Here is a 26,567-nt window from a genome sequence, read left to right as displayed (position 1 = left end):
TGGGTGTACATCAGAATTTTGGCTATGGGTCTCACTGTGACGTACATACCATCCCACCCAAGATTTAGGGTGTATTGCATGACTTAAACATATCCAACCTGCAACTGTGTCCTGGACTCATGCCCATAACTGTACAGTTGCACATCACAGTGGTAATGTGCACAACACACAAAGGATTCTGTCCCCATAAACACGTGCACAGCCTGGGAGTGGCTGCACCTAAGTGCCACACAACAAACCAAATGTTGCCCCCCACACACACAGGTAATGCAGCCTTACATGCCATGGTACACAGTGTGGCACATGCTGTAGCGTGGCAGGAGTGCACCTGAGTCCCTGGCAAGTAATTGTGTGTGGAAGCCGTCAAAAAGTCACACCAATGTCAACCAACGCGGTTGACTTCTACAGAGACACATTGCATAGTTCAGGACCGAGCCGTGCGTACGCTTAGCCATTGACTGCAATGAGAACCGATGCGGGTGACTATCATGCAGACGCGTCGTGCAGGCATGGACCGAGCTGTGCGTACGCTTAGCCATTGACTGCAATGTGAACCGATGCGGGTGACTATCATGCAAATGCGTCGTTCAGGCATGGACCGAGCCATGCGTATGCTTAGCCATTGACTGCAATGTGAACCGATGCGGGTGACTATCATGCGTACGCATTGTGCAGTTCTGGACCGAGCCGTGCGTACGCTTAGCCATTGACTGCAATGAGAACCGATGCGGGTGACTATCATACATACGTGTCGTGCAGGCATGGACCTAGCCCTGTGCATGCCTTGGCCATTGAATCGTATGGAGACGGGTGCATGTGGATTTTCAAACTACGCGTTGTACAGTCAGTTGACCGAGCCGTGCGCACCCATTGGCTCTGGACTGTCATGGAGACGGACGCGGATTCAAAACTTGTACGAGTTGTGCGCTGGAAATTCAGTTGGATGCCTACAACAATGTTGCAGTTTCTAGGGTTTTATGAAGGTGAAGATTTGAACGATGTGGAAGATGTGTACGAGTTATACAATTCCATGGATTGGCCAGATTCATAGAATGCAACCGTGTTGGACCTATCACTTGGGACACATGGCACAGATTCTGCCTTTGCAGCACAGATATAAGGCTGGCTGGCCCCCAGGGAGCTCACTTGCCTGCACTACATGCTACTGGACCACATCTCTGCTACCATTGCTGCTGTCTCTGCATCCTCTGGCTACTGCTATGGCACGTACTCTGGAGAGGGCCCCAGCCTTCACTGAGGAGGAGAACCAGGCCCTGCTGGACGGGCTCCTTCCACAGTACTGCAAGCTATATGGGAAACCAGGGGAGCAGGTGAGTGTGCAGTCCACTGCCTTCCTAATTGTGCATGTTGTCTGACTAGCAGTACTAGCAGTGTGTACACCAGTGGCAAGCGTACTCACTGAGTACTTTCAACCCCCAAAGTGTGTAGGTACATGTAATGAACAGGTGTACTGCAGCAAAAGTGCATTTGTGCAAGCTTCCACTTCCCAGGCAATGTTAACATGTCAGACATGCAGGGCATTTGTCCTTTTCCATGGGTGCACTACCTGTGTAACTCCTTTTCCATTGTGATGACGACATGTATATCCAACTGTGTGCAGCACAAATATGGGGCATGTGTGTTAAAGGACTTTTAACTTTGTCATCCTCACAGATTGATGCCCACCAGAAGCAGGAGATCTGGCTGACCATCGACTGGGCAATTCGATCAGTGGGGGTCTACAAGCGCCGGATCCGCAACTGCCAGAAGAGGTGGCAGGACCTTTGGGGCTGGACCCTAAGGATCGCAAGGGTCCAGCTGAAGCTGTCGCCTCCTCACAGGAGGGGCAGACACCGGACCCTGACCCACCACATGTTCAGGATTCTGGCGGTGGTCTTCCCGGACCTGTATGGGCAGCTGAAGGCCAGACAGCAGCAAGGAAGGGGTAAGTCCATGCCTAATCTGTGTACTATGTCTGACATGCAATTTGCAGTCTTTTGGCCTGGTCACACTTCCACATTACGTAGGTCTTGTAGTCCAGGACTCATGTCCCTCAATTGTGTGATGCATCCTCCTCATCTGATCCACAGGTGTGGACCCTACAGTCTGTGGCTTGTGTCACTAGGGCACTGTGTCCCTGCAGTCAGCTATGCTTCAGCTACCGGAGAGCATCTGTTACCGTGACTCTGTTGTGTGTTTCATGGGTGGGTCAATTGTTTACACAATGCCTGAGATCTGACATGTGATCTGTGTGTGCCCTTGATATGTGTTCCAATTGTTGGTCTGACTCGCCACATGTGCCTGGGGTATTTCAAACACACCCATGCAGCACGGGACTCCAAATTCTGGGCCTCAGGAGTATATATATCAAGTGTTTCACACTTGCTTAGCCACCTGACACTATCCAGGGCTATACACTGTTTCACGTAGACCTGGGCAGTCATGCCTACTCAAGGGCATTTAGAAACACTCTGTAATCCCACACCTGTGTATCAACTTACAGGTTGTACTTAGTGACATGGACCTTCAGGTGTCTGCCTCTGTGTCATTGTGGTGTGGCTTCCTTTTCAGGACAACTGGGGTGTTCATGAGTTTGAGGGTCAGCAGGACATCTGAGATGTGATTATAAGAGACAAGACCTGTGTGACATATAGGTGTGTGATCACTTGACAGTGCACAATGGTGTATGCAACTGTGAACTTCAGGCAGCTGTGTTTCATGCACATCAGACTGTGATGTGCTCATGTACAGGGAGTTGTGTTCGCAGAGACTCATATGTCTGTTTTGTATGATGTGGGGTCATCTGGGTCCGGGATATGTTGGTTGCAGGGGATGGACAAGTGCACTTGTCAGCTGCAGAGTTTGCTTTACACATGACCTATGATTGTGACACAGTGCATACTGTTGTTGTCTGGATGCCCTGCCCCTGTGACAGGAGACAGCGATGACTGACTTTCCAGGCATGCCTGTGCCATGGCATTTAACTTGCTATGAGTGATCCTGCATTGGGGTCAAATGTGCTCCATGCACCCCATTGTGGCATTGACTATCAGGACATGAGAACATCATAGTGTGTGTTGCTGGTATGCATCACAAGCATGTGAAATGAGACTCTGGCCATCCCTTCTTCCTGACACCTGTACTGAGTCAGTGGCAAGAGATGTGATGTGTGTATAGTAACATACTCCTACATGTTCACTTGCATGTCCAACAAATGTGTAGGTGGTGCATGTCTGAACATTGGGGTATTAGCATCCAACATGCATCAAGGTGCAAGTCCAGGAAGGATATGAGTGCCATGGTTGATGGTGAGACTGACAATTGACTTATTGAAAACAGTGTGAGCACTTTCAGCAGCGTTCAGCTGATGATACCAGGGCTTGCCCTGTCATGTGCTGTACTCATTGTGGTCTGTGCGGTCAGTGCAGGTGACTGATGTTGTTCTTTTTTTCCTCATTCTATCCAGATACATCCACGGCCACAGGAGGAGACAGCTCCACGGACCAGGAGGAGCCACAGAGCCAGACTGGGACAGAAAGCGAGGAGTTGGATGGACCCAATGGCACGGAGGGCGAGTGGAGCCACCCGAGGAGTCCTCAGCACCATTCACCCCAGCTGAGGGCCACAGCAGCTTGGAGGATGACTCGTGGAGGCGGGTGTCAGCAGCCAGCAATCACCATCCTCCCATTGGCTCCCATCCCAGAGGTCCGTGGAGGCTCCCGTGTTCGTGAGCATGTCTCCTTTGTGCCAGGCACCACACCCCCTGCTCCTGTGTCCCCTGCTGCCGTGAGTGTGGAGCCTGTGGACTTGCTTTGACAGATCCATGTAGGGCAGACATCAATGCTGAGTGTCCTCCATGCACACACCAGTCTGTTGACACAACTGGTGTCGTTCATGGAGGGCATTTCATCGGGCATGTCTGCCCTACAGAGGACCAATCAGTCCCTGGCCTCCTCCCTTACAGCAGCAGTGTCCCTCCTCCAACAGTCCCTCACCCTTCCTAGCACCCTACCTGTCCCAAGCACACACACACCAGCACATTAACCCAAATCCACAGACACTGGCAGCACACAAACACCCAAACCAAGGTCGACACGTTCACACAAGCAACCTCAGGGGACTACCACACTCACAGGGGATGGTTTGCAAACACACACACAGGCATCCACAACCACTCTGCAGTCCTCCGATACCTCTCCCTCCAAGACCCCTTCCCTTGCTTCACCTGCAACTCCATCTCCCAAGAAGCTCGTCCTCTGTGACCTTGGCCTCTTCCCCACCGATCCAGCAGATCCAGCTTACAAGGGGAAGAGGAAGTCCCCACACATAGAGGGGAGTGCCCCTCACACCCGGACACCCTCCCCCAGGTGCAGTCAGACTGAGGCCCCCACCCGCAAGTCCCCCGGAGCCAGAAGGGAAAGACCCCACCCCGCCCCGCAGCTCCACGACACAGTCTCCGTCCTCTATCCCCCAGGCCACCACTCAAGAGGTTCCCCTGCCACACCCTGCCCCAGGTTGCCCCACCCACAGATACACCATCCCCAAAATGCTCCGGCCCTCCCCCCTACCACTTGCCCTTCCACCCCCATCCCCTTGGTCAGACTGTTTGTGCCACTGGTGTGGGGACCGTGCCTCCCCCCTCTGTCCTGCCGACCTCACCTGAACCCCATTCTTCTCCCATGGAGTAGGGCACTGCTGTGGAGTCCACGACCACCCCGTCTGACTTGGGCACTGCAGTGGGGACCCAGTCCACTCCATCTGACCTGCCCACTGCAGCTGTGCCGGCACCCACCCCATCTGGCTTGTGCCCCACAGTTGTGTCCTGCATCCACCACCCCTTCACTGCCTCCTTCTGCTGAGCCCTGATCCTGTCCCTGCGGTACCTGGCCTGCCCCCATGTGTGCCCTTCCGAGTGGATGTCCCCTGTCCTTAACAGTGCAGGCAAGCAACGTGTGACAGTTGTCACTCAAATCACATTGTTGACATTTGGATATGGACTGGCCATTGGCCTTTGTTTTGAAAGGACTTTTGCATTTCAATTTTGCTGAATAAAGCATTTGTATTTCTCCTTGTGAATTTGATTTAGCTGTACATTATGTTGATGATGTTTACCATGACCTTGCAGTTATAATGCTGGATTTCCAATGTTGAATACTGAGGTGTTTATGTGAGGTACTCCATGAGATATGCATCCTATTATGGTCGGTATCCATGTCATCCTTTGCAACTAACTGGGTGTGTCATGATTAACAATTTGTGAACATCTCTGTAAACGTTTCATTTGCATGGTCACATCTGTGGCATGCACACATGCACATATGATGTGCTTCCCATTGACCAATTTATCTATTTCCCTGACTGTGGGCACATCTCCACTGGACTTGCAGGTGTGGGCATCATTGGTGTAGGAGCAACTGGGTCCTCTGTGCAACTTGCTGGACATATGTATTGAGTATGTGCAGATGACGTAAGGGACACTCCCGTACCCAGGCTGTTGTGACCAGAGACTTCATTGGGTGGTAATTGATGACTGACTGACCAAGTGTTCTGCTGACATGACTGAGACCTGCTGGGACTATGTTTGGCACAGCTGAGCTTCCACAGGAGTTGAGTCCTCTCAAGTAAGTGTGTTGTTCCGTGACATTGCCTGGGCCCATGGTGTGTGTTGTGTGAGCATGTGTGTGTGTGTCCACATTCCTTTTTATACACAGGCAGTGTTCCCTTGATATGTTCCTGTTGTTGATGCTTGCTGTGTTGTACTGTGTTCATCCCACATCTTTGTCCTGGGCTACCAGATGTGTGGGTGCATGACACACTACTGTTAATTGGTGTTTGATCATTGGGATTTGTCAGTTCGGAGTGGTGATGATGTGGTCAGACGCAGATGGGACACAGTCAGGGCTCCCCACAGCACTTGTTTGTTCGCAATATCATGTAGTTGTCCCTAGGTGGTACCTTTCGGTGATTGAGACATGTGTATGTGTGTGTGACTGTTCCCACTCGTCAGGTTCAGGGCTGCAATGTTGGCAGGTGTCAGCATGTGTGCCTTGTGGTTCTCCTTGGCTTCTGCATTGTCCTGGGACTGTGGCAGGGATTCCGAGGGTTACAGGAGCTTTGACGTCATGGCCATGTACCGCATGCTGTGCAGTATTTCTGTCATTCACCATGGTTGTAGACTGTCCTTGTGTGATGAGTCTGTGCACCTTAGTTCCTCCCAACATTACTGTGTTTGTCATTCCTCCCAACATTACTGTGTTTGTCATGGGTGCATGTGCAATGTCACCTGTCCATGTGGGCTTCACAGATGCACATTGGTGCAGTTCAGGGTGTGTGGTGTTGAGGGTGGACAGATGTGAATGTTTGCATGGATCGGCCCCTACCTCCCATTTGTCCATGGATGACGGGCCATGCTGAGTGATTTGTGCTTGTGTAGGTGTGATGTGCGTTTGTGGCACAGGACACATGTCTGGGTTTCACAGTTTGTACGACATTTACCTTTGTCATCACAGTGGACGTATCATGCATGCTTGTGTCACCCCAATGTATGGTCGCTGGGGTAGTGCTGTTGTGTGTCAGTCTCTTGCTGTTTTAGTTGCTGTTCATTCCAGCTTGTGTCCCATGTGTCTGTTGTGCTCCCTCTCATCTCACAATTCCTGATTGCCCACTAAGGGGGGTCCAATGATAGGTTACTTTTGTATGACACTGTTTCCACATCTGTGTCACTGTGGTTCAGCCCCCCTCATGTGTTGTGTAGTTGCCTGGGGATACTGAGACACACACACTTATGTTGTGTCAGATGTGCAGTGTGAGATTGCTTGTTTGTGTTTGTACATCTGCACCAGTGCATTGGTATTGCTGTTGGGGGCCATTGTCTGGATGTTGTGTTTGTGAATTTCCCTGCTGTCCCTGTGAGTCATATCACATTATTCTGCACATTCATCCTGGTTGTTAGGTCCCATTGCTGCATGGAAAGGGAGTTTGTGACCTGACAACTACAGTCTACACAGGATGTTTTGATGTGTGTGTCTATTTTCGAGATGTGTGTATGCTTTGTGATGGTCACTTCTGCTTTTGTGTCATTTTACACTGCATGCAATGTCAGCCCCTATGGGTGGTGCTTGTCTGCACATGGCCGAGAGTATGTTAGATTTTCACAGCACTGTTAGCCTCACCACATCTCTGTGGGTATGGGACACAACAACTACTTTGCTGTTTGGCATTTGCAGCTTTGACCATGATGACCATGATGACACTCACCTTTTGGTCACTGTGATGAGGGGGGTTTAGACCCCATCACCACAATGCTCAACATTTGCTGCAGTTTGGAACCCCACACCTAACTTTTGTTCTTCACAATGAGGGGGTGTTAGTGCACATTGACACAGTGCTATTGTGATGCTTGCCTTGTGTAGGCCACACTCAGATTTTGGTCACACATGTGATGGTGGTTACATTGTATGTTCAAATTCATATTCACTGTTGTGGGCGTGTGTCACAGACTACACACTGTTGTCATGATGTTAGGGGGATGTATTTTGCTGCCATACCTAATGTTGATGTATGATGGTTGTGTGGCACATCACCCATCCTATGAGTGGGGGTGGCAGGAGTGATGGGCAACAGGTCCCCTATGAGTGGGGGTGGCAGGGGTGATGGGCAACATAACCCCTATGAGTGGGGGTGGCAGGGGCGATGGGGAACAGGCCCCCTATGAGTGAGGGTGGCAGTAGTGATGGGCAAATTAACCCCTATGTGTGGGGGTGGCAGGAGTGATGGCAACATAGTCCCTATGGGTGGGGGTGGCAGGAGTGATGGGCAACATAGTCGCTATGGGTGGGGGTGGCAGGAGTGATGGGCAACAGGTCCCCTATGAGTGGGGGTGGCAGGAGTGATGGGCAACATAGTCCCTATGAGTGGGGGTGGCAGGAGTGATAGGCAACATAGTCCCTATGGGTGGGGGGGCAGGAGTGATGGGCAACATAGTCCCTATGTGTGGGGGAGGCAGGAGTGATGGGCAACAGGTCCTCTATGAGTGGAGGTGGCAGTAGTGATGGGCAACAGGTCCCCTATGAGTGGGGGTGGCAGTAGTGATGGGCAACATAACCCCTATGTGTGGGGGTGGCAGGAGTGATGGGCAACATAGTCCCTATGGGTGGGGGTGGCAGGAGTGATGGGCAACATAGTCGCTATGGGTGGGGGTGACAGGAGTGATGGGCAACAGGTCCCCTATGAGTGGGGGTGGCAGGAGTGATGGGCAACATAACCCCTATGAGTGGGGGTAGCAGTAGTGATGGGCGACATAACCCCTATGTGTGGGGGTGGCAGGAGTGATGGGCAACATAGTCCCTATGGGTGGGGGTGGCAGGAGTGATGGGCAACATAGTCCCTATGGGTGGGGGTGGCAGGAGTGATGGGCAACATAGTCCCAATGAGTGGGGGTGGCAGGAGTGATAGGCAACAGGTCCACTATGAGTGGGGGTGGCAGGAGTGCTGGGCAACATAACCCCTATGTGTGGGGGTGGCAGCGGTGATGGGCAACATAACCCCTATGAGTGGGGGTGACAGGAGTGATGGGCAACAGGTCTCCTATGAGTGGGGGTGACAGGAGTGATGGGCAACATGGTCCCTATGTGTGGGGGTGGCAGGAGTGATGGGCAACATTGCCCCTATGAGTGGGGGTGGCAGTAGTGATGGGCAACAGTTCCCCTATGAGTGGGGGTGGCAGTAGTGATGGGCAACATAACCCCTATGAGTGGGTGTGGCAGGAGTGATGGGCAACATAGTCCCTATGGGTGGGTGTGGCAGGAGTGATGGGCAACATAGTCCCTATGAGTGGGGGTGGCAGGAGTGATAGGCAACATAGTCCCTATAGGTGGGGGGCAGGAGTGATGGGCAACATAGTCCCTATGGGTGGGGGTGGCAGGAGTGATGGGCAACATAACACCTATGAGTGAGGGTGGCAGTAGTGATGGGCAACAGGTCCCCTATGTGTGGGGGTGGCAGAAGTGCTGGCCAACATAACCCCTATGAGTGGGGGTGGCAGGAGTGATGGGCAACATAGTCCCTATGGGTGGGGGTGGCAGGTGTGATGGGCAACAGGTCCCCTATGAATGGGGGTGGCAGGAGTGATGGGCAACAGGTCCCCTATGAGTGGGGGTGGCAGTAGTGATGGGCAACAGCTCCCCTATGAGTGGGGCTGGTAGTGGTGATGGCCATGCAACCCCTATGGTGGCCTGTTGCTAGTGGACATGATATGGATCCTCTGGGTGTGTGTGACATTTGGCGGGTACATGTCGTTTGTTTGTGTGGTGGGTGTCTGACTTACCGTCTGCGCGGTCCGTGTCTTTTCCTGATCCGGTCATAGATGTACAGTACTGGTATGACCTGCGCAATGGGATTCATGATGTGTTCGTCCCGTACACGCTGCTTGTTGCTCCGTCTCGTACCCGTTGCTAGCTGGTCCGTCTCGTAGCCATGGATTGTGATCTGGCGTGAATCATACCTGATATGCTGCTTTCCCGGATTCTGTGACGTGCTGTACGTGGCGACCTGTCCGGCACGTATGATTTGCACATCGTACTTGTCCGGCCGGAAACTGCTGTGGGTACTGCTTCCGTGTGACTCGGGTCGGCGATCGGAGGTACGGCTCGTATGGAAAATGAAGCTTGAATCGCAGCCTACGTGTCAGTCGGACTTGTGTCAGTTATGCGCATCGTACTTCATTGCCCGGACGCACCAGCTCCCGGAACGTGTCGCCAAAATGGTTTCAATGGTAGTGGAAGTAGTATCTTTTACCCTTTTAGTGTCCAACACTTTCTTGAAATTGGTAAAGATGGGAGTGGGAATGGTAAATGTTACCCTTTTGGTCGCCAACATCTACCCCAAATTGGTATAGGTTTGAGTGGGAATAGTAAATTACATCTTCTTAGTGTACAACACTTTTCCCAAATTGATTTAGATTGGAGGGGAAATTGTATTTTTCACCCTTTTAGTGTCCAACACCTTCTGCAAATTGGTATTATTTAGAGTGGGAATATTGACAGACATTTTGGTGCCGATTCCGATCCTGTAAAACCCGGGTACGAATGGTCGTATGCAGTGTATTCTCCGTACGACTCGTACCCGGGAAATTCACCTTACAAACCTGCAAGTACAAATCGTACAGAAATACCATTTCCGTACGAATCATAAAAAACACCGTACGGATCAAAAATACCTACTATTCTGATCCTGGACAGTGCGTACGCGACGTCCGCATGGAGTCAGGCAGCGTCTTACGGACCAGCAAGTACGATCCGTTCCTACTGCACTCCGCACGGCAATTTTTTTACGGGAGCCAAAAAGTGCCGGAAAAGCGAAGTACGCTGCGATGCACGACGAAAAGGGGGCCCGGTACGTGACGTACACACCATCAACCACATCGTACGTGTCATCATGTACGGTGCGTACACCAACATTGCATATGTACGGTGCGTACATACGCGCTGTTGGGGTACGCATCGTACATAGGCCAACAGTGCGTATGTACGGTGCGTATGTCCGCACCGTACCCCCCCACCCGTGTCTGTCCGCATCGTATCCCAGGCGTACCCCCCACCCGCTTATGTCTGCACTGTACCCCAGGCGTGCCCCCCACCCGCGTATGTCTGCACCGTACCCCAGGCGTACCCCAATCCTCGCGTATGTATGGTCCGTACATACGCGAGAATTGGGGTACGCCTGGGGTACGGTGCGGACATACGCGGGTGGGGCTACGGTGCGGACTATGCGGGTGGGGGGTACGAAGCGGACATACGCAGGTGGGGAGGTACGCCTGGAGTACGGTGCAGACATACACGGGTGGGGGGTACGGTGCGGACATACACGGGTGTGGGGGTATGCATGGTGTACGGTGCGGACATACGCGGGTGGGGGGAGGCTGGTGGGGGCCGTACGACTCGTACCCCAGGCACAAGTGTACCCAGGGTAGGGGTCATACAAAGTTCGCTCCGTACGGGACGTTTTCCATACGCTAGATTATTCGGAATGCCGGTACGGATCTGTTGGAGGGAGGACCACCGGGGAGTCGGGGAGGTTAGTGCGGCACCCCCTCCTACCGCACAGTTATAGCCGAGCGCCGCTGAGAAGCCCCCTTCGGGGAGGACTTTCTCCTATAATCGTACTAGGCCCAGTAACACCACCACACAGGACTCACTATCAGTTGCTTGATTTCGTTCTTTATCAGAAGTAGCACGTTTCAATATTTACAGTGGGATCGAGGGATCCAGTAAGAGTCTCAATGTCTGTAGAGGGATAGGGTAGTGGGACAGTCTTAGTACCAACCAGGTACGGAAGGGCTCTGCGCCAGACCTTGAGTGCTGGTCTCAGAGCGGCTCGGACGTGGGGAGCCGCGACGGCGTCTGCAGGGCTCGGGTGGTAGTTCCGCTCGGGTCGAGCCGCGACACAGTCAGCAGGGCTCCGGTGGTAGGTCCGCTTCGGTCGAGCCGCGACGAGGTCAGCTGGGCTCTGATGGTAAGGTTCAACAAGGTCAGGCCGCGACAGCGTCAGCAGGGCCCCAAAGGTTCGTGCAGGTCTCCGAGCACGGGGGAGCCGCGACATCGTCAGCAGGGCTCAGCGTGTGGGTTCAGGATGAGTCTTCTTCCATAGGGTCAGCCGCGATCCGATCAGCAGGGCTCTTGACTCCGGGATACAACTACTGTCCTGTTGTTGGGTTTCCCCAGATATAGGACTGGAGCCCTTTGATGTCCGGACCCTTGCGCCCGGAGGGGGCGGAGAGGCCGGGTGGGGAGCGGCCAGACGCCCAGCAGGAGAGGCGCCAGGCCCCAGAGAGCTGTGAGGTGATCGCACCTAGGTGTGGAAGGACGGTTGGGGTTCCCATCGATACTGCCCTCCGCCGGGAGTGGGAAGGGTTCGTGTGGTATCCCCCGGGCCAGGGGTTGGCGCCTTGATGTCGGGCCTCGCTGGGACAGAGGCCGGGTGAAGCAGGGTCACGCAGGTGGTCACGTGGAGTGACGTATAATCCAAAATGGAGGAGCCCCGAGGTGCATGGGACCTCCTGCGGCTTAGCGAGGGGGAGCAGGACCACGCCACGAGGCCGGCTCCCACATGCGTCCCCCCCAGCTGAAGGCAGGGAGAGTCACCCATCCCCTTGGGGGTTCTCCTCGCCGAGGCGGAAGAATCGGAACAGGCCGTCAGCATTGGCGTGGTCGTTGCCAGGCCGATGTTCCACAGTGAAGTCCATCCCTTGCAGCGAGATGGACCAACGCAACAGCTTGGGGTTCTCGCCCCGCATTTGCATGAGCCACCGCAAGGGCCGGTGGTCAGTTTGGACCCTGAAGTGGGTGCCGAAAAGGTAGGGCTGGAGCTTCTTGAGGGCCCATACCACGGCGAAGGCCTCCCGCTCGATGGTGCACCACCTCTGTTCTCGCCGCAGCAGTTGGCGGCTGATGAAGGCCACAGGCCGGTCGAGGCCCTTGGCGTCCATCTGGGAGAGGACTGCCCCTACCCCGTACTCCGAGGCATCGGTCTGGACTACAAATTCCTTGCTGTAGTCAGGGGCCTGTAGCACAGGGGCAGCGCACATGGCTGCCTTGAGGGTCTCAAAAGCGATCTGACAGCGGGGCGTCCAGTGCACCGCCTTGGGCTGTTTCTTGGAAGTGAGCTCCGTAAGGGCCCCTACAATGCTGCCATAATCCTTGATGAATCGTCGGTAGTAGCCTGTGAGGCCTAGGAAGGCCCGGACAGCGGTCTGGGTTGCGGGGGGCTCCCACGCCTGGATGGCGTCGACTTTTAACTGGAGGGGCGCCACCTGGCCACTCCCCACCTGGTGGCCCAGATAGGTCACCGATCCTTGACCTATCTGGCATTTACTGGCCTTAATAGTGAGCCCGGCCCTTTGGAGAGCGGCCAGGACTTCTCTGAGGTGTCCTAGGTGCGCGGCCCAATGATCGCTGAAGACCGCAATATCATCGAGGTAGGCCACGCTGAAGGCTTCTAGTCCGGTCAGGACCTTGTTCACTAGCCTCTGAAAGGTCGCTGGGGCGTTCTTCATCCCGAAGGGCATTACCCGAAAGTGGTAGTGCCCATCAGGGGTGGAAAAGGCGGATCGTTCCTGGGCGCCGGGAGTGAGCTGGATCTGCCAGTACCCTGCGGTGAGATCGAAGGTGCTCAGGTAGCGGGCGGCCCCCAAGCGATCGATCAGCTCGTCGGCTCGTGGCAAGGGGTGGGCATCGGTCTTAGTGACTGCGTTCAGGCCCCGGTAGTCGACACAAAATCTGAGTTCTGGGGCAGTGCCGGAGGCGGCGGCCTTCGGCACCAAGACTACCGGGCTGGCCCACGGGCTGTCGGAAGGCTCGATAACTCCGAGAGCGAGCATCTTGGCGACCTCTGTCTGTATGCAGGCTCGGACTCGGTCAGGTACTCTGTAGGCGCGGTGTCGCACTGGGGGGCTATCCCCCGTGTCCACATCGTGGACGCACCAGGGGGTCACCCCGGGCGTGAGGGAGAAGAGGGCAGCGAAGGGTTGCAGCAGCTTCCGGCAGTCATGGCGCTGTTCTGGTGTCAGGGTGGCGGAGAGGTGGACGCCCTCCAAGGAGCCGTCTTGGCCTAAGGACCCCAGGAGGTCTGGTAGGGGCTCGGAGTCACTTTCGCCGCCATCGTCGGTAGCCAGCAGCAGGCTCAGTTCAGTTCGGGCAAAGTGGGGCTTGAGCCGGTTGGCGTGCAGGACCCGGAGGGGGTTCCTCGGGGACTCCATGTCGACCAGGTACGTGACGGGGCTCTTCTTCTCAACTACCTTGAAGGGCCCGGTCCACTTATCCTGCAGGGCGCAGGGGTCCACGGGTGACATTACCCAGACTTGCTGGCCCGGCTCGAACTCGATGGTTGAGGCATTTTCGTCATACCAGCGTTTCATGTCCTCTTGGCTGGCTTCGAGGTTGGCTTCTGCCAGGGCCCGGAACTTCCGAGTTTGGTTCCGCAGGGTCAGAAGGTACCGGTAGACGTCGGGAGGGGCATCTTGGACTTGCGCCTCCCAGCTCTCTTTGACCAGCCTGAGGGGCCCTCGGACGGGGTGCCCATACAATAGTTCGAAGGGGCTGAAGCCCAGGGATTTCTGTGGTACCTCCCGATAGGCGAACAGGAGGCAGGGCAGCAGGACATCCCATCTCCTCCTCAGGGGCTCTTCCAGGCCCTTGATCATCCCCTTCAGGGTCCTGTTGAACCGTTCGACTAGTCCGTTCCCCTGGGGGTGGTAAGGGGTGGTGAATTTATAGGTGACCCCACATTGTTGCCAGAGGGATCTCATGTATTTGGAAATAAAGTTCGTACCCCTGTCGCTCACTACTTCTCGGGGGAACCCCACCCTGGAGAAGATGCCCATCAGGGCCCGGCCCACCACTGGAGCTGTCACCGTGCGGAGTGGGATGGCCTCGGGGTATCGGGTGACGTGGTCGACTAGTACCAGGATGAAGCGGTGTCCCAGGGCGGTTCGGGGGTCGAGGGGCCCCACGATGTCGATCCCCACTCGCTCGAACGGGGTGTTGACGGTTGGGAATGGTTGCAGGGGGGCCTTCACTCGACCCCCAGTCTTCCCGCTAGCTTGGCAGGTCGGGCAGGACCGGCAGTGATGGTCCACGTCTCTTCTCATTCGGGGCCAATAGAAATGGGTCACTAGGCGGCTGTAGGTCTTGTCCCGCCCGAGGTGTCCGGCGAGGGGCACGTCATGTGCCAGGTTCAGGAGGAACTCTCGAAATCGGAGGGGAACCACCAACACCCGGCCGGTCCCTAGTTCGGCGACTTTCTGCTCACTGTACAATAAGTCATTGTCCCAATAGACCCAGTGGGTTCCCTTGGGGTCCCCTCTGGCCTGGGCGGCCGCTTGCTGTCGGGCCCCCTCGAGGGATGGGCAGGCCTTTTGCTCTTGCTGGAATTGTTCGCGGGTGGGGCCCCCGTCGTGGCGCCACTGGGCCAGCTCGGGGATCTCGCTGAGGGAGGCGGCCTCGTAGGGAGAAGGTTCGGCTGGCCCGGCCTCCTCGTCAGGTTCCTTCGTGCCAGAGGAGGGTGATAGTTCGGGGCCCGTCAGCTTGTCGGGGGCCGTGGCAGCGGCTGGTTGGGCGGTCATGGACCGGGTGGTGGCGCAGGCCCACTCGGGCAGTCCTAGCATCCCCAGATGCTCTCGGCGTTCCATCTGGGCCCAGGGGGAGCTCTCCAGGTCATTCCCCAGGAGGCAGTCCACCGGGGCGTCGTCGCGGACAGTTACTTTTAGGGTGCCGGACACTCCTCCCCACTCGAAGGGGATCCTGGCCATCCGGCACATGCTCTCGGTATTGTCCGCGGTCCGGACAGGGCATAGGACATGCGGCAGGATTTGTTCGGGGGTCACTAGGTGGCAGCGGACGGCGGTCACACTGGCCCCCGTGTCCCGGAGGGCCTCGGCCCGACGTCCGTTTATGGTGACCCATTGTTGGTACTTCTGGGTGTTGCTTGGGATGGCCGCTCGGGGCACCATTTCTCGGGAGCCCAGGCATACAAGCGACATGGCAGCTGGTTCCCACTCGGGGGACCCGTCGTCGTGGTTCTCCTCCTCGTCTTCTCCCTCCCCCAGGGCGGCGGCGGCTATCTGCCGGGGAGGGGGCCCAGCAGTCCCGGTCCGTCGGTTCGCGGGGCAGGCCGGGTCGCTCGCATAGTGGCCGGTCTGCTGGCAGCCGAAGCAGGTCACTGTTGGTCGTGGTCCAGGCCGTGCGATAGGGTCCCCCTTCGGCCCAGGGTCGGGGACGTGTGGTTGGTGGCTTGGCCTCATGGCGGGCTTCTGGGCGGCCCGGCTGGGAATTCTCGACTGCGGTGGGACCCCACTCCTCCACCTCGCTGGCGGGGGGGTCCCGTGGTACTCCGCTGGTAGTCCCCCACTGGGTTCCAGGGGACCCGGGTGTTGACCCATAGGTCTGCTTCGGCGGCGAGCTTCCGGGGCTCGGTCAGTTTACTGTCCAGGAGGTGTTGCCTTAGTTCAACAAAGCAGTTGTTGGCGAGGTGCTCCCAGACAATGAGGTCGAACAGTTCATTGTATGAGGTGACCTTGCTTCCTTTTATCCATCCTTCTAGTGCTCGGCTGAAGAAGTCCACGTATTCGACCCACGTGGTACCGGGGAGCTTCTTGCAGTCCCGGAAGCGCTGCCGGTACATCTCGGCTGATAGCCCGTAGCGTGTGAGTAGGGCCTCTTTCCTGTGGTTGTATGATGTCATCACCGCGTCGGGGAGTTGCAGCAGGGTATCCCGGCCCTCGCTGAGGAACCTTCCCCATAGGCCGGCACCCCAATCCTTCCGGGGTACCCGATGGGAGGTCATAGCTACTTCGTATGCTCGGAACCATTGCTGGATGTCGTCATTTTTATAGTACTCCTTGACGACATCCTTGGGGATGTGAACCTTTGGCTCGGTCAGTGGCAGAGCGTCCCGGGCTCCGGGGGTGCTGGTCTCCCCCGTTTTAGATTTTAGTTCAATTTCCTTGCTCCTCTCGTGCTCGAGGGTTAGCCGTCTCTCCTCTAGTTCCCGATGCCGCTTCTTTTCCTCGATTTCCTCTTGCAGCCGTAGTTGTTCCAAGGCTATTTTCTTCTCCGCCAGTAGGAGCTCACCGTCCAGCCGGAGTCGGGCGAGGTCCATTTCGTGTGTCCGGACCCTCTCCCGTTCTCGCATTTCTTCGTGGGAAAGGCTGGTTTCTGGGACGGTTCGCCCCCCGTCTGTCGGGGTTGGGGTCGGCAGGTTTCCGTCCCGGGCCGAGGTCCCTTCGGCTCGGGGCGGAGTGGTCTCGGGTTCTGTCCAGGCTTTCAGGGCTTTCTGCATTTCTTCTTTGGTGCCCAACCCTGTGGTTGGGATCCCTTTGTCTTTGCAGAATTGTTTCAGTTCCTTGTGGGTGTATTCTTCCAACCTTTCCGGCTGGAAGGTTGCGGCCACGGTTGCCTCTTGGTCTTCCATGGTTCCCTTTTCTTTTTCCGTCTGGTTAGGTAGTGGGTGCGTTACTCGCCTGTACGATTGCGTCTGGCTCGGATCCCGTCGCTGGCCACCAAATGTTGGACGGAGGACCACCGGGGAGTCGGGGAGGTTAGTCCGGCACCCCCTCCTACCGCACAGTTATAGCCGAGCGCCGCTGAGAAGCCCCCTTCGGGGAGGACTTTCTCCTATAATCGTACTAGGCCCAGTAACACCACCACACAGGACTCACTATCAGTTGCTTGATTTCGTTCTTTATCAGAAGTAGCACGTTTCAATATTTACAGTGGGATCGAGGGATCCAGTAAGAGTCTCAATGTCTGTAGAGGGATAGGGTAGCGGGACAGTCTTAGTACCAACCAGGTACGGAAGGGCTCTGCGCCAGACCTTGAGTGCTGGTCTCAGAGAGGCTCGGACGTGGGGAGCCGTGACGGCGTCTGCAGGGCTCGGGTGGTAGTTCCGCTCGGGTCGAGCCGCGACACAGTCAGCAGGGCTCCGGTGGTAGGTCCGCTTCGGTCGAGCCGCGACGAGGTCAGCTGGGCTCTGATGGTAAGGTTCAACAAGGTCAGGCCGCGACAGCGTCAGCAGGGCCCCAAAGGTTCGTGAAGGTCTTCGAGCACGGGGGAGCCGCGACGTCGTCAGCAGGGCTCAGCGTGTGGGTTCAGGATGTGTCTTCTTCCGTAGGGTCAGCCGTGATCCGATTAGCAGGGCTCTTGACTCCGGGATACAACTACTGTCCTGTTGTTGGGTTGCCCCAGATATAGGACTGGAGCCCTTTGATGTCCGGACCCTTGCGCCCGGAGGGGGCGGAGAGGCCGGGTGGGGAGCGGCCAGACGCCCAGCAGGAGAGGCGCCAGGCCCCAGAGAGCTGTGAGGTGATCGCACCTAGGTGTGGAAGGACGGTTGGGGGTCCCATCGATACTGCCCTCTGCCGGGAGTGGGAAGGGTTCGCGTGGTATCCCCCGGGCCAGGGGTTGGCGCCTTGATGTCGGGCCTCGCTGGGACAGAGGCCGGGTGAAGCAGGGTCACGCAGGTGGTCACGTGGAGTGACGTATAATCCAAAATGGAGGAGCCCCGAGGTGCATGGGACCTCGTGCGGCTTAGCAAGGGGGAACAGGACCACGCCACGAGGCCGGCTCCCACAGGATCGTACTTGCGCGCTCGGACTTCAGTTTAACGATTTGTATGTAAAACTGTCCGGGTACGTCTCGTAGACTTTTCCCGAAGCGATTCATATGTATTTTTCACATACGAATCGTACTTCGCCGTTTGTACGGGACTTGTACGATTCGTACGTAAAAAAATACGGATACGAGTCATACGGTAATTTTTTTTAACGGATCGGAATCGGCACCTTAATGTTGTACATTGTCTACTTTTTTCCGTTGTTGAACACTTTAAAATTTTGTAAATTTTTTTATATACTTATTTTCAACATTATTTTAACAACAGCTTTTTTAGTATATAATAAATAATTCTATATATTTTCATACTAGTATTTAATTTATACTTTACAATTTTTAAACTTTTTTTTTACAAAATCTTTATACATGCTTTACGTGTTTAAGATTTTTTTCATATTTTTTCATACACTCTTTCAGCATCTTCACGTCTTTTACAATTCAGTTCTATGTGGTGATAATCTTTTTTTATTTTAATTTTTCATCAGCTTGGTATCTTGTACTGTTCAGTCTCTTTTTTTATGATACCAGGTCACAGTAAAGCATCATAAATAATCAATTCAATAATGACCTTATAAACATTGTAGGAAAACAAGTTAGAATACAATACAATACAATCAAGACATCCATCAGAATAGACTTAGAAGATGCAGACACAGCCTCAGTCAGTAAATTAGGGCCATTTCTCATCAATAACCTAAATCTTAATCCCCTGGTGTCAGTTTATTTCCCTAAAAATGCATCCCACTATCCCCTGTAAGGATTCCAGCTGCCCCAGATCTTCTCATACGTCTATTTTTTATTATTTTCATATGGATTTTGAGTCTAAGGGTTTAGGGGGATTCCAGAAAGTAGTGATAGTGTTGTTTGTGGGTTCGTTGTATATTTAGATGTATTAATAGGAGTGCTTTTCACAAGTTTGTCGGTTTTGTTTTTTGTACATTGTTTTAGTAATGTATTGTTAGGTTATGCTACATTGTGTCATGTTGCTTATATTTTGATGATTAAGTGTGATGTATATGAATTTTGGTATGGTACTGAGCTTTGCGGGTTGTATTATTACCTTTACAGGGTTTTGTCTAGAAACATGTCCAATGGGCATTGGGAGTTTCCATTTTTTTTCAAAGGAAATCAGTTTTGGTTGATAATAAACCAACGATGTTTACCTTGATTTCCTTTTTTGGGTTTCCTGGAGCATTTCTTTTTTTATTTGTTTTTGTTTTTTATTATTTCGACATACTTTGGATTGCTTTCAGGGATCTTTATTGGATTTGTTTTAGTTAAAAAAAATGTTTGGGCTGTTTGGATACTAATTTTCCTATTTTTGGTAGATTAGCTTTTTTGAGTACTGGGACACAGAGGAAGATTTGCAGCTACTCGACAGTAAGAATTTTTTACTTAGGGGCGTATTATGATGTCGGGCAGACTTGCATTTGCCCGACACCTTCGCGGAAATGGAACCGACTGACATCCAGTCAGCGGTCCCGACAGCCCAAATACACTGCAATTGCTCATGGTGCTGTTGCATACTCATGTTTTCCTATGGGAGCATGTGCTACGGCCGTAAACCAGCATAGCACAAGCTTCCATAGGGAAATGGAAGGTTGTGTTTATGCCTGCATTACCTTGCAGTCACCTCATGGTGCCTGCCACATGGTGGAGGGATCAACAGGGGTGCACCATATTTGCCCCCTCGCCCACCAACCGTAGGCCTCTGCTTGAAGGGGGCCCTGCATTGGGGCCCGCAAACTCACTTTCTAACAGGCTTTCCATGTCGGAACAACCGGCATGAAAATCCTGCCGGAATCTAAGCATTGTAATCCGGATGGCATAACACCATCCATATAGATGACGTGCCGATTCCAACTGGCCGATAGGCACCTTGAGCCCATCAAAAACCTGCCGGAATGACCAGCCAGTTTTACTTCTGACTGACTAAGGCCCTCACTATGATGTCGGTCAGAAAGCATTCTGACTGACTCTGTGTTGGAATCATTTCTGACTGACTCAGATTCGGAGAGTCCGACCGACCGATTATGATGGTTCCAAACACAGTTTGGTTGGACTCCCATTGACTTCAATGGGAGCCTGTGTTCCGACCATCAACACAGGCTCCCATCGAAAAAAGAGGTGGGTGCGGAAAACCTTGCACCCTGTGGCAGGCACCCCATGGTGCCTGCCACCCTGTGCATGGTTGGAAAAAGGGAACCCTTGGGTACCTCCACGAGCCCCACCCGGAGGCTTCTAGGTGAAGGGGGGCCTGCTATGGGCCCCCTAAGTCGGCTTCAGACAGCTGTTCCATTTTCAGATGAACCGAGTCGAAAAGGATGTCTGAATTCGACATTGTAATAGCTCAGTCGGAAACATGGGTTCCAACAGAGGTTCGTACAATCCGAATGTCGTTCGGAGCCCCTAAATTGTATTTAGACAGTCGGAAGTGAAAACGACGATCTCAGTCAGAAGGCCTTCAACCTAAGGTCGGAGGCTTTCCGACTGTGATAGTAAACAGATCCTTAATTTATTTTGGGTGGGAAATGCTATATTCTATTGTTTGTATTAATATTATGTGATTGCTATTGGGAATTGTGTGATGTATGTGTTGTAATTATTTTATGCGATGGATTGATTTCGTTTTTTAGTTGGTGTTGGTTACGTTTTTTGCTAATTTATATATCGCGCTATTTCTCAGTCTTTATTAACATTGGACTTTTATTTAATTCTAAGACTGATGTAATAAACTATGATGATTATTGTGTAGATAACAAATGATGTGTGATGTTGGTTTAGATTTTGGCATAGCTTTATTTGACTTGGGTAGGTTATTTATTTTATAATATGCTGTTGGCTATTATTTCTAAGTAATCAACTCCTTTGTTATCTATGAAGATTTTGAGTTTTGATTGTAGCATGTCGTGCTTTTTTTCGGTTTGTTTGCTAAGTTTAGGGGCAATTTGGCTAACAGTTGCTCCATTTGTAGTTGTTGGTAGCGTTGTTCTTTTTTGTAATGCTTCTATAAATATTCATAGTGTAGGTTGGGTTCTGACTAGCATGGATTGGAAGGCATTGTGCCATCCCCCTACGGTGCTACATTCTACCATGGTATTTGGAACTTGGGTTGGCATCTGTGTCCTGAGCGATGCAGTCTGCCAACCCAATTGTCTTTGAAATGATCAATCAGGGTGCTTAGTTTGTCTCTATTTTGTTCTGTAGAAAGTGTTTTCTATTAGTAAATTGTAGGTGTTAGCTATCTCTATGACAGGGACACAGGCTAATGCTATATTTTTGTATTTATTTCTGAGGCAAGTTGACTGTTCATAGAATATTCTAAGCTTAGTGCAGATTGTTGGAGTTGACTTCATATACTTTGTTTGAAACTATTATAATAGCCTTGTACTGCTGTGTGGGGGTACATTTTTAAAATGGTTTGAATCATGGCCTGCTCAAAGTCTATTATTATATTTTGGGGGTGGCAGTAATTTGTTTTATGTTTAATATGGTTTAAGAGGTTGTAGTAAACGCTGCCGTGTTTATTTGGTAGTAGGACATATATATATAAGCAACATTTGTGTTTTGATAGTTACCAGGTATGGTGTATATCTGAGTGAATGCTTTAGGACACATTTTGAAGGTCCGATCCATCATCCAGGTTTTACATTGGCTTAGTTTTAGCAAGTTATTCACTGTAGAGAAATTAGGATTTGTTATTTACTGTTTAGGTTATCATGTAAATGGAAAAGTTCCTCATAATGGGCCTTATTACGATGGGAGTCGGACGAGCATCCGACCGCCATCGCAGCACGATTGGGACCGCCTGACAAGTAGTCGGCGGCCCCACTTCCATATTATGATACAAGTGCCATGTAGGTGGTTGTAAACATGCCTTTTTCGATTGCAGCTTGTGCTGCAGCCCAGAAAAGGGCAGCAGCGCAAGCCGCAGTAGAAATAGAGATGTTTTTAAACATCAGTGCTCCGTGTGCCAGACACCATGTGGTGCCTTGCACACAGCGCAACACATGTGCCCTCCTGAACACATAGCAGTGGCCCACAGAGTATGGGGGCCCTGCTATGGGCCCCAAAGTTCCTTTCTGACAGTATTTCCATGGCGGTGAGCCCACAATGAAAAGGCTGTGGGAAATGGACATCATAATCCCTACAACGGTGCCTGCACAGACATCGCCTTCATTGTAGGGATTACTGTATTTCCCCCTGCCCTCTGTGCTCCAGCCTCCGGTATTGTAATACAGCGGTAGGACTGCTTCCCAATATGTCGTGTGGACCACCACCAATGGCCTGTCAGTGGCAGTCCACCCAACATCGTAATGAGGGCAAATGTGTTATTGTTAAATATTCAGGTATTTCTATGCCTTAGTACCTTCTAGCCGCAGGGAAATATCACTGGTGGCTTTTTTTGGTTTATGCAAAAAGCGTTTTAAAGTAGGTATAGGTGGTAGTTTGGCCTGTGATGTATTTTGGAACTTTAGGCAGTATATGTTTAAGGATTTTGGTTGTCGGTTCCTGGGAGCTAGTGCTTGCCTCTCCTATATCCTGCAATACCTACATAACTTCTACCTCTATCACATTGGGGAGGTGTTTGTGCTCTCTTGCATGAATTACAATATCGTCTTTTGTAGTTGCAATCCCATAACATGCATTAGAGTAATATTTGCTACATTTCCAATGTATATTCTCTGTTGATGAACTTTCTTGGCTGCAGGTGTATCCCATGATATTTAGTTACTGCATTCCTTTATTTAATATTATTTAGGTTCTTTTCTGAGTGTTTGTAGTTAATCTTAATTTAATTTTTAATTTTTATTTAAAGTATATAATTTTTTAGGGTGAATGGTAAATATTGTTATGATGTAATATATTTTTATTTCATGTGTATGAAATGTTTTAGGCCTAGAACTAAGAATTGTGTTACGGAAAACTAGATTTTTTAATATTTATTAATGATTATCTAATTGTTTTGACATTATTATTGTAGTCAATATTAAATGAATCAAACATTTTGACATATTATATGTTTATTTAAAATTTTCAATATTATTGTTTCATATGCTTGTGTGTGAAATATTAAAAAATATTTTTTTTAACAAGATTTGTGTTCTTGATATTTGCTGTTTGCTGTAAGTACAGGAAGTCGATATTTTTATCAATATATTTTTCCAATATTTTTGTGTTTCGATATTGTATGCATCAATTTTATATCAACGATCCCTAAGGACACAAACATTAGACCTATAATTTCAACTATCATGCCTGTTAAGGTAACACTCTGTACAATTTTTTTCTTATTGTGGTATATAATCATATTCTCACTATCCTTATATTTAGACAAAGTGAGAGATACATAGAATGTTATCAGTTGACTTGATTGGAGGGTTTAAATGGCTCTGCTATCCATCAGATGTCTGAGTTTAGCCCACATGGCTACACAGACACTTTAGCAAGAGCACATATAGTGAGTGACTTATTGTAAACACAGGAGCTGCAAGCGAGAAAATGGCAGATGGGATAAGCATATTTGAGCCCTAGTCACTTACAGTTTAACTAAGTGATGAGGACAATGCCTTGACATACACAGACAAGATACATGTATGGCTGTAATGAAGTTTGATAATCAATGATGGACACTTTTCAGGAGCGTGGCAGCGACAGTGACAGTAGTTAGGCACAGTTGGCTGGCTGCTAGAGATGCATTTTGATATCAGTCCTGGTTGTGACTGTGCCACAGGAGAGTGTGTTGATGATACAGCTGTCGCCTATAATGCAGCAGGCAAGAGGTTGTAGAATGTAAAGGTAGAGAGACTCAATATTTGCATATTCAGTCTTAAGGCTATAAAGCTTTATGTGATGGGCGATTAGTGTCTATATGTGAAGGGTTGGATGTCTGTTGTTTGAGGACAGCGTGACATGAGTGGTAAGTTGAATCATAGAGGTGGTTTGTTCTTACCTAGCTTCAAGCTAGGAATCACTGGAACAAGCAGGTCTTACAGGAGGCCAGAATTCATGGTAGTGAGCTTGCGCTCATCTAGAAGGGTTGGAGTACTACTAATTTATGCATTAAGGTTAAAAATAGTTACTTTACTATTGTATTTCGAGTTATATGTGTTCCCACCCTCCTATTTAAGGAGATTGTGCCCTGCCTAGATATTTTTTACTTATCTTGAATGAAATTTACAACATTTCAATATCTGTTTATATAGGTGAAACTAGATTAATGACATTGCAGAAGCTGCGGATTCTCCAATGATACTGAACTGACTTCTGAGATCCAGAGTTGCCTAAGCATCGATCTTCTCCTCTGCACCTCTTCCAGTATCCCTGTGATGCCTGCTGTGCTTATCCATACATTGGCAACACATATGACAGTGAAAGGAGAACTGTCGGACTGTATTCGGTCCAGGTTCCTAATAATATTGCTTTTTTTCAGGGTTGGTAGACACTGTCCATTGAGAATGTCTACCAGTATTTAATGAGCCAGAGATACTCCAACCGGTCATGCTAAGTGTAAAAAACAGACAAGTGTTCAATAACCGCGCCTTTTATAGTATACATATAAAAAGACCTATCTATTGTGAGACATACTATCAGTTCTCCCAGAAATCAGAATGTTAGTTATTTGGCTCCCCTTGGCCGCCTTCCCCTAACATGCCACACAATTACGTGAGACATATTGTTCATATACTGTAGATTTTTATTATACACAAACCTAGTACACAACATCATAGCAAAGCTCATAATCGCATTGGCAATAGAAACCATAACAAAAGTATACAGAATAAAGAACCAAAGCATGACATTTGTGTGTATACTTCCTGTGTGCTCTTGTCCTAACTTTCCATAGGAACATTCTACACTAATAAGAAGTGAGCTAGAGACTTGCAACCCTGGGCCTGGCTGGGTACAGCCTTTAGTGTGCACAACCCACAATCAGACATCAAACAAAGCAAGGCAATTACTGTGCTGGATACCAGACATCCTTGGGGACAAAGCTCACTGGATTCCTTTGGTCCTGCTCTCTAGGAGTGTACCAAGAAGAGAGGCTTTTTGTATTAGTTCTCATAAGATGCATGAGAGTGTATCCTTCATCTTAGTGACGTATGATGAGAACATTAGCCTACAAATTTGTATTGAGATTGTGCTTATTTGACCTGCTTGATATAATTCATGTATTTGCCTTGAAATACTGCAGGCAGAAATATATCAATTATGACTAAGCACTACATACATGCATGGTGTATACACATAATACATGTAATTTAAGTGAGTAACAGTAGCTAAAACATGGAAATAGGCTTAGTCGTGCATCATTATATAGGCCTGATTAAAAACCTTTTAGCCAGGACAAGAGGTCACATGTTAGAACCAAGTTTATATGTCACATGCCAAATGCCATGTAAATCTGAAACGTTAGAAATAATGGTGTGCTCGAGCACCTGACAAACTAGGTTAATTCTCTCTGAATGTTTGATTCACTTTCTCATTCCTGGTTTCAGGTTGCAATAATTCCCATTTAGAAAAATGTGACAGAATGCTGCTGAACAATGATTGATTCATCTCCTTGCTGGATGGAAGAGACACACAAATATGATATGGTTTCCTGCAAAAGAGCTTAATGAGAAACTTGATACAAAAAGGGCTATTGTGGATTGCGATGTGGGATTGAAATATCCCTTGATACATTTGTACAGATCATCAGGCTGATGCTGCTTATTGTGAACTCTGTTCATAGGTCACTTACTTCTGGTTTGCTGGATAACTATGAGGTGCCAGGGCAGCTCAAAAAGTATTATTCGGTCTGATGAAGGCTATTTATTACTTTGCATACAAACAGTTTAGACAAATTCACAAATTATCTCAATGGAAAAAGTTCAGCCTAATTTGAAGTAAATTAGGGAGTGCATTGTGTATATGTGACTTTGTTTAAACTCAATATTGCCATCAGTAATGTGCCTGCTGCCACTTGAATGGCGTCTTCAGATGTCCCTAGAGTCAGTGACTCCATTGATTATCTCTCTCTTCTGAGTCCTTCTGCATTGAGGAGAATTTGAACATCAAAGTTCAATGGAATTTTTTTTCTATTGGCCAGGAATATTCCCAACAAAAACAAGTTTTCTGATTGAAGTTCGGCTAGAATCTCTGCAAGAAATTGGACAGTGCTAGTCCAAACAAATAAATCCAGTCTTGCTAACACATATCAAATATTTTCAGTTTAAAACTTCAGTATTCCTAGTTGTCATCGCTCTGCACCAATTTAAAACTGTGCTAAAGCTGTTATTCAGTTTATTTCATTGACAGTGATTAAGAAGACACCCCTTATTATTGTGGACCTAAAATCTATGAATTTTTTCACGTTACCCAAAGCACATATCACATACCCTTTAAAATCTGCATGATTAC

Source organism: Triturus cristatus, chromosome 4_1 (assembly GCF_964204655.1).
Source record: "Triturus cristatus chromosome 4_1, aTriCri1.1, whole genome shotgun sequence".
In the NCBI taxonomy this organism is placed as follows: Eukaryota; Metazoa; Chordata; class Amphibia; order Caudata; family Salamandridae; genus Triturus; species Triturus cristatus.
Note: the sequence above shows the minus strand (reverse complement) of the source record.